Raw genomic sequence first — 9837 nt, forward strand, 5'->3', positions numbered from 1 at the left:
TGTCAATGTACAGTGATGGAAAAAAGTTTTCATTCGCCGTTGTGCATGTGTAATAACTTTATTCATTAGAACAACAAAATCACAACCAGGAGTGTTATGTATGGCGTTTCCTTCCTAATTTGTATGTATAAAAAATTAACTAAATTAGCCTTCTGAAAAAAGTAAATAAATCTTCTATACCAAGTGGCTTCTCATAGTGGGGGAAAAAGTATTCATACATTCAAAGAAAATTACACTGTACATAAATATAATGACAATGTTTTTGATGATCTCTGATGTAATATTTTCCATTCTCGTTGTATATATTGTTTCAGAATAGTGTTGCTTGCCATTTAATGCTTTTTGGCCATTCTTTCAAGCGTATCCTAATAATTTCTGCACTCTGTGCTGAAAACTTGAGAATATGGATAGTATGGTAAAATAATCACAAACTATTTTTTATAACAATTTACGCTGTATGCTTCGGGTCACTGTCTTGTAGAAAGTAGTAATTTGAGCTAAACCCAAGCTATCGACACTTCTTTCATATTTTCCTTTAGGGAATTTAAATACTGAAAGCTGTCCACGTTACTCGCGACAAAAAATGTGCTCAACACCAAATGTAGCCATACATTCCTATTTCCTCAACCACCGTGCTTCACAGTGGACTGAATGCGTTTGAGACCCAGCTCAGTATTTGGTCGTCTCCCCAACAAATTTCTGCCATCATTTACAAATATGTTAAATTTACTTTCATCTGTCAACAGTAGCTTGTTCCAGAAACTTGTGTTATTGCTTATATGCTCTCGAGCAAGTCTCAGTTTCTTGTTGTTATCGCTAAAGTATGGTTTTCTTGTAGGTACCCTGGCTGCACAGCCTGAACAGCATAAAATATAGCGAACACCCGTTGGTGTGCTTTCCTTGCAGAACTGATCACTAACATGCGCAGACAATTACCTTGTTGTGTTCTCTCTGCATTAGCTTCTGCGGTCGACCACTTCTTTCGGTATTAATGAGAGTATTTCTTTCTGTACATAGTGATATTATGGACTCCACAGTGCCCCAGCTTCTTTCACTAACATCAGCTGTTTCTGAATATGATTTTCCCTTTTCGTATTAGGAGATAACCACTTGTCTTTCCTCTACAGTTGTTTCTTCTCTTTCCGGCCCATTTTGCTATTGCACGGCATTTGTCGCGTATCAGAACACGAGGTGCAGTTTGCCACTGAAGATGTTCCTTGTTTCAAATGGTTCGTTAGGAATGCTTTTTTCCCCCACCGTGTGATGCCAGCCGGTATAGACTTTGTATTTACTTTTTGCAGAAGGCTAATTTAGTTAATCGTTTTACATATACAGATTAGGAAGGAAGCCCCATACTGTTTCGTTACCAAACAATATCTCTGGTTGTGACCTTTAGTTCTAACAAGTAAAGTTATTCTACATGAACGGCGGTGTGTGAATACTTTTCTACCATTACTGTACGTCTCACACGCCCTTTCTTGCTTCATAAATCAAAACTAGCATTCTACATCTACATCTACGTGATTACTCTGCTATTCACAATAAAGTGCCTGGCAGAGGGTTCCACTCTCGAACGGCACGCGGGAAAAACGAGCACTTAAATTTTTCTGTGCGAGCCCAGATTTCTCTTATTTATCATGATAATCATTTCTCCCTATGTAGGTGGGCACCAACAGAATGTTTTCGCAATCGGAGGAGAAAACTGGTGATTGAAATTTCATGAGAAGATCCCGTCGCAACGAAAAACGCCTTTCTTTTAATGATTGCCACCCCAATTCACGTATCATGTCTGTGACACTATCTCCCCTATTTCGCGATAATATAAAACGAGCTGCCCTTCTTTGTACTTTTTCGATGTCATCTGTCAGTCCCACCTGATGCGGATTCCACACCGCACAGCAGTACTCCAGAATAGGGCGGACAAGCATAGTCTAAGCAGTCTCTTTGGTAGACCTGTTGCACCTTCTAAGTGTTCTGCCAATGAATTGCAGTCTTTGGTTTGCTCTACCCACAATATTATCTATGTGATCGTTCCAGTTTACGTTATTTGTAATTGTAATCCCTAAGTATTTAGTTGAATTTACAGCCCTCAGATTTGTGTGACTTATCGCGTAATCGAAATTTAGCTGATTTCTTTTAGTACTCATGTGAATAACTTTGCACTTTTCTTTATTCTGGGTTAATTGCAACTTTTCGCGCCATACAGATATCTTATCTAAATCATTTTGCAAGTCGTTTTGATCATCTGATGACTTAACAAGACGGTAAATGACAGCATCAACCGCAAACAATCTAAGACGGCTACTCAGATTGTCTCCTATGTCGTTAATATAGATCAGGAACAATAGAGGGCGTATAACACTTCCTTGGGGAACGCCGGATATTACTTCTGTTTTACTCGATGACTTTCCGTCTATTACTACGAACTGTGACTTTTCTGACAAGAAATCACGAATCCAGTCGCACAACTGAGACTATATTCCATAGGCACGCAGTTTGATTAGAAGACGCTTATGAGGAACGGTGTATAAAGCCTTCTGGAAATCTAAAAATATGGAATCAATTTGACATCCCCTGTCGATAGCACTTTTTACTTCAAAAGTATAAAGAACTAGTTGTGTTTCACAAAAACAATATTTTCTGAATCCGTGCTGACTATGTGTCAATAAATCGTTTCCTTCGAGGTACTTCGTAATGTTCGAATACAGTATATCTTCCAAAACCCTACTGCACATTGACGTTAGTGATATAGGCCTGTAATTCAGTGGATTACTCCTATTTTCCTTTTTGGGTATTGGTGTGACTTAGCAATTTTCCAGTCTTTAGGTACGGATCTTTCTGTGAGCGAGTGGTTGTATATAATTGCTAAATAAGGAGCTATTTTATCAGCATACTGTGAGAGGAACCTGACTGGTATACAATCTGGACCGGAGCCCTTGCCTTTATTAAGTGATTGAAGCTGCTTTGTTACACCGAGGATATCTACTTCTATGTGTCTCATCTTGGCAGCTGTTCTTGATTGGAATTCAGGAATATTTACTTCGTCTTCTTTGGCATTGACGAAACACTTAGACAGACTAGCATTTGTCGGACTAACCAGCGGCAACTTGACGGTAAATGTCTAGCTGTAATGTGGAGAGAGTGTTATCTGCGCGTGAGTTTCTGCCCTTCCGTTGGTCACCCAGACGGATGAACGATAAGCTGCCAGTCCGCGGGTCCACGGGCAGGTCACACAGCGTCCCTGTGACGCAACAGCCGGCCAACACACAGACCGCGTCATCGCCGCCGTGGGCGCTTCGCTCACAATCTGAAACCTTTCAACTGCCGCCTGGCCAGTGCTGCTAACAAGGGAACCTCCCCATCGCACCCCCCTCAGATTTACTTATAAGTTGGCGCAGTGGATAGGCCTTGAAAAACTGAACACAGATCAATCGAGAAAATAGGAAGAAGTTGTGTGGAACTATGAAAAAAATTAGTAAAATATACAAACTGAGTAGTCCATGCGCAAGATATGCAACATAAAGGAGAAATTATGCCCAGGAGCGCCGTGGTCCCGTGGTTAGCGTGAGTAACTGCGGTCCGAGAGGTCCTTGGTTTAAGTCTTCCCTCGACTGGAAATTTTACTTTCTTTATTTTCGCAAAGTTATGATCTGTCCGTTCGTTCATTCACGTCTCTGTTCACTGTAAGAAGTTTAGTGTACGTGTTTTGCGACCGCACCGCAAAACCGTGCGATTAGTAGACAAAAGGACGTGCCTCTCCAATGGCAACCGAAAACATTTGATGGTAAGATCATAGATCAACCGATTCCTCCAAAGGAAAACACGTCTGATATATTCTATACGACACTGGTGACGGCATGTGCGTCACATGACAGGAATATGTTGTCGACCCATCTAACTTGGCGAATGGGTAAAAAGATTCTTCTACCTTGCCCGATTTAGGTTTCCTTGTATAGGTGTAGCGTCCCCATACTACGGCGCAGTTACTTCGCATCGGAGGGACGGATAGTAATTGTCTGAAAATAAAAAATTAAAATTTTCACGCGGGGTAAGACTTGAACCAAGGACCTCTCGTTCCGTAGCTGTTCACACTAACCACGGGACCACAGTGCTCCTGACCTCAAGGCTCCTTAATGTTGCCTATCTTGCACATGGACTACTCAGTTTCTATATTTTGCTTTTTTTTCATAGTTGCACATAACTTCTTCCTGTTTTCTCGATTAATCTGTGTTCAGTTTTTCAAGGCCTATCCACTGTAACAACTTATAACTAAATCTGAGGGGGGTGCGATGGGGAGATTCCCTTGTAAGTAGCGCGGCGAGCTGCGCACTAGCGGAAAACCACGAGGTCTTTCCGGTTCCGCACCACAAGTTGAGCGCAGCATCTTGGAGCGAGCACTTCACACTGTCGAGGCAAGTGCCATCACCCGATTTCCCGAGAACTTCGCTCAGTGGACGAGGAATCAAAATAAGCGAACGTGTGGCTCGACCGTTTCTGAAAAAAGCGACGGTCAACGTTTTCGAGGTACTTCATGTGCATCTTACCGCATGATTTGCTCAAATGAAATGGTGTCTCAGTGGTTAGCGTGGCGCTCCGTGTTTGAAACCCAATTGTTGTTCTTATTTTATTTTTATTGTTTTTATTCATCTACCCATGTCCGTAGAAGTTTACTACACGAATGTTTCTTATCAAATTAGGAGGTACAAGGACGATACATTAATTGTAAAATTACAACTGGGTATCACAATAAATGTCCCATTTATTATATAAGGTGTGTGTGTGTGTGTGTGTGTGTGTGTGTGGTACGTTGAGAGGTTATATACCGTTTTTAATTCTCATAGTCTGGTATTTTAGCTCATACCAACTCTTACATTATTTATTATATCTTATTTATATCTTTACTCTTCAGGAAGAGTTGGTGATTTCCCTTCGATGATACCGATCTTAGAAACATTCGGAACACAGATATTCCGAACGCCAAGATCATCGCGTGAAGGCAGCTTCGACACAGTAATAATTCGTCGTATGAATCTCACTCGGGAAAGAAACGTCGTTAATAATGGTGAAGACTTGGCGCGTTGGCAATAATTTCGCTGCAGACCATTCATAACATCATTTTTCCGAATCAAGATGCATTACAGGAATTTCACTGAAAACAATTTCAAATAATTTTCTAATTTTTTTTATTCATTTATCTGACGTACAATTAGTAGACGAACAAGGACAACATTATATCAATAATAACTGGAAAGCATTCTTGTAGAAATCTTCTACAGATACGGATAAGTAAATGAAACACAAAAATAAAAGTAATAATCTCGTTTCGAACGTGGGGCGCAAGATTAAAAACAACCACGACCCTATCCACAATCTCACCATTTCACCTAACTCTGCTGTGCGGTGAAAGGCACATAAGCTACCTGAATAATGCCTCGAAAACTCTGACCGTCGCTTTTTCAGAAACGGTCGAATATTTACGGATAAATCGAGCGCTTGTTTTGACTCCTCTCCACTGAGCGAAGTTTTTGGGAAACCAGGTTATGAGATTTGCCGTGTTCTCCTCGTGAGCGGACTATTGTCCCACAGGAAAGTACTTTGCTTAAAGGCCTTAGCACATAGAACGTGGTCAGCCGCGGCGGGCAGCGATCTCTGCCCGCCGCTATGCAGCGATACGTCTGTATGACACAACACTGCATTGGCCGCGTCACACACGTGGCCGTCTGTCGCGGTGAAACAGTTTTGAACGCGGTGGCACGTGATACGTTTGTACAAAATCACGAAAGTATCGCGCGATCCTCTTCACTGAGCGAAGTTTTTGGGAAATCAGGTTATGAGATTTGCCGTGTTCTCCTCGTGAGCGGACTATTGTCCCACCGGAAAGTACTTTGCTTAAAGGCTTTAGCACATAGAACGTGGTCAGCCGTGGCGGGCAGCAATCTCTATCTAAATCAGTTCGTCGAGAGGCATTTTCAAGATGGGAGATGAAACGAAACGTTTGATAGAAACCACGAGAAAGCACATGAATTTGTTCGACACTTTACATCAGTTCTACAAAAATGTGAAGAAGAAAGCAAAAACATGGACCATGATTGCAGAAAAGCTGAATGTTACCAGTGAGTACGAACGTACACTGAAGAGCCAAAGAAACTGGTACACCTGCCTAATATCGTATCGGGCCCCTGCGAGCACTCAGAAGTGCCGCAACACGACGTGGCATGGACTCTACCAATGTCTGAAGTAGTGCTGGAGGGAGCTGACACTATGAATCCTACAGGGCTGTACAAGGGGCTGGAGCTCTCTTCTGGACAGCACGTTGCAAGGCATCCCAGATATGCTATATAATGTTCATGTCTGGGGAGTGTGGTGGCCTGTGGAGCTGTTAAAACTCAGTAGAGTGTTCCTGGAGCCACCCTGGAGCAATTCTGGACATGTGGCGTGTCACATTGTCGTGCTGCAATTGCCCAAGTCCGTTGGAATTCACAATGAGCATGAATGGATGCAGGCGATCGGACAGAATGCTTACGTATGTGTCACCTGTCGGAAACGTATCTAGATGTATCAGGGGGCCCATATCACTCTAACTGCAAATGCTCCACACCATTACATAGCCTCCACCAGCTTGAACAGTCTTCTGCTACATGCGGGGTCCATGGATTCATGAGGCTGTCTCCACACCCGTACACGCCCTTCCGCTCGATACAATTTGAAACGAGACTAATCTGACCAGGCAACATGTTTCCAGTCATCAACAGTCCAATGTCGGTGTTGACGGGCCCATGCGGGGCGTAAAGCTTTGTCTCGTGCAGTCATCAAGGGTACACGAGTGGGCCTTCGGTTCCGAAAGCCCATATCGATGATATTTCGTTGAATGGTTCGCACGCTGACGCTTGTTGATGGTCCAGCATTGAAATCTGCAGCAATTTGCAGAAGCGTTGCACTTCAGTCACGTTGAACGAATCTCTTCAGTCGTCGTTCGTCCCGTTCTTGCAGGTTCTCTTCCCGGCCGCAGCGATGTAGGAGATCTGATGCTTTACCGGATTCCTAAAATTCACGGTACATTCGTAAAACGGTCGTACGGTAAAATCCCCACTTCATCGCTACCTCGAATATGCTGTGTCCCATCGCTCGTGCGCCGACTATAACGCCCCTTTCAAATTCAAATCTTGCTAGCCTGCCATTATAGCAGCGGTAATCGATCTAACAAGTGCGCCAGACACTTGTCTTTTATAGCCGTTGCCGACCGCAACGCCGTATTCTGCCTGTTTAATATCGCATTCACTGTCATTCTTCATTATAAAGACGTTATGCGAACAGGAAGTTGCTTTAACGATGCAGTCTGCAGTTGATTCATCTGTATCTATGGTTTTTGAAAGTCTCTTCGGGTTTGCTGCCGGATCCTAAAATCGCCGGGAAAGCCTTTGTATCTATGGTTCTCAGAAATACACGCCATTTCTTAGCCAATATACCGAAAGTGTTTTCAACGACACGGCGTGCTCGAGGGAGCTGTGCATTGAAATATTTTTTTCTGGCATCGGAGATCATTCCGTCTTTTGGATACGATCTCATTATCTACGTCGGAAGTGCAAAACCTTCGTTACCTGTGATAACGTGACGAACGGGGATATGTGTGCCAGGTGGTGACTTTGGAGGCAATTTTTTTTCCCATCAATATATTGTCGGTAGAATGCTGAATTGTCAAAAATAGTACTGTCGCTATGTCGTCCATAACTTCCTATATCAACGACCATAAACTTGTAGAGTGTGTCCAGCAATGCTAAAAGAACGAGTGAAAAATGATTTTTGTAGCAATAGTTGTCAGGTCCACTACTCGTGGGACATTTTGTGTTGATTTTTTTCCATCTATTCTTCCAACACAGTTCGGAAAGCACCATAATTGTGAAAAACCGTCCTCACCTTTTTTTCACATGTGACGCGGGAGGAGGCAAAGAGATTGGCTGTAAAATATTCCATATGTCTCGACAAACTTCACTATCTTAGAAGCAGTTGAACGCCCCAAGCGTAAAGAGAAAGCGATGGCTCGGAAACTGTCGCCTGCAGCCGAAGACCTGCAAAGATACTGAAAGTTCCAATCTACTATACAAATAAAGGAAAAAGGGAGAAATGGATGAAAAAATAGCTGCATACGTTGATACATGTGATATACGTTATTTCTCGCGTTGAGAAGAAAATATTTCGTTATATTAAAAAGTTTTTAAAATTAATCTATGAATATTGGTTTTTGACTTCTCGATTAGAAATGAAGAAATATGTGTTAGGGGATGAAAGTTCTATGGAAATATCACCACTTAACTCAAGAGGCAGGATTAACAAAACCCGCGATAGATTGTAAAATCTGTGCATTAATCTCCATCCACTCATTTTTTTTTTTTTGAAATGTTGTTATTATAGTCTTACATTGTCTCTTGTTCCTGAAGCCATGCAATGGTTTAATAATAATAATCATGTAATTTACATTCAAATTTCTTGTAGGTGATGTAGCCAAATCAAAGTGGAAAAATTTACAGGACAGTTATTTGAGACACAAGGAAAGCTTAAAAGCTCTAACGGGACAGCCAAAAAGTATCACGACCGTCCGTGGAGTGAACACAAGCAATTTTTGAATGATACACTTCGATTCCGCTCCACGATCAGTAATATACCAAAAATCGACACTGAAGACTCCAGATCACTTGTTAATGAAATTCCTGAACCTAAAAGTGAAAGTCAGCTATGTCGATCCATCCAAAAACTTTGCAGTTGACAAAGTCATTGCTTATTTGCAAAGCAAGCCTGATAAACGTGACTTTCATTGCATAGATCACTTGTTTCTCAGTTATGCTGACACATTCAGAAAATTCCAGCCAACAACACAAGCAATACTGAAGACAGAGCTAGCTACACTCTTCGCAAGAACAGAAATGAGAGGTCCTGGCACACCAGATCACTCACCTGGAGGACCCACACTCCGCTCTCCATTGCAATCAGATAATTCTTTCTATACCTCAACGAATAATAATACGGCATTTGGCTCAGCAGATACGTCCCTGGCTTATCACTGTATGAATCCCATTGGCTCATCAATCAATGATTCGTGTCAAAATGAACGTCACTTCTATGACAATTATGGGCCCCATTCTCAGTCTCATCAGGTAATAGTATTTTCAAATAATAACTAATGTTTGTAATGTATATTACTTATTATTATGTTCATAATGTTACCTGACATACTGAAATAGATTACTGATCATATAACATAGTTGTGAGTATATTTTTAATTATCTTATCTCAAAGGAACGACTAATCTTTCCCTAGTTTAAATTGTTCTTCTGCAGTTCGTGGTGCCGATCTTCTCAGTGTTCTGTTGCAGTAGGTCATGTAGTTTCTCGAAACTTTGTCTCGACACAAGAAAATATATAAAAAATCTGTCTTCATGTGACTAAAGTTTCCTACAGAGACGATGGTATTCATCAAGTGGTTCTCTTATTTCATTAATTGCGTGCACCCAATAATGTCATGCTAAAAGCAGCAAGAACTGCTCCTCATTGGAACTACTCATTTTCCAAGAAACACCTGAAAAATACTTTAACCAGTGCAAAACGCCACTGTGAACCTTCCCTGTGGGAAACTACAAGACTGGATGGTTCACACAAGTATTGCTCTGTATGTGACCCAGTCATATCGCCGACCACCGAGGAGATCACGCGATTGTTGCCCGCCATGACAGACTGCATCCTGAGCGGTTAAAGTCACACTACGCATGTACTCGAAAGCATACCAACCACAGTTCAGTTCCTTTCCGTTTACATCGGATAGGCATCAAGGACAATGATTTCTGTG

The 9837-nt window shown here is 41.9% G+C and overlaps 1 pseudogene; it reads left to right on the forward strand.

Annotated features, from left to right (window-relative positions):
• Positions 1–9176, forward strand: part of LOC124594002 — a 50116-nt pseudogene extending 40940 nt beyond the window's left edge.
• The last annotated feature ends 661 nt before the right edge of the window (positions 9177–9837 follow it).

Source organism: Schistocerca americana, chromosome 1, assembly GCF_021461395.2.
Source record: "Schistocerca americana isolate TAMUIC-IGC-003095 chromosome 1, iqSchAmer2.1, whole genome shotgun sequence".
In the NCBI taxonomy this organism is placed as follows: Eukaryota; Metazoa; Arthropoda; class Insecta; order Orthoptera; family Acrididae; genus Schistocerca; species Schistocerca americana.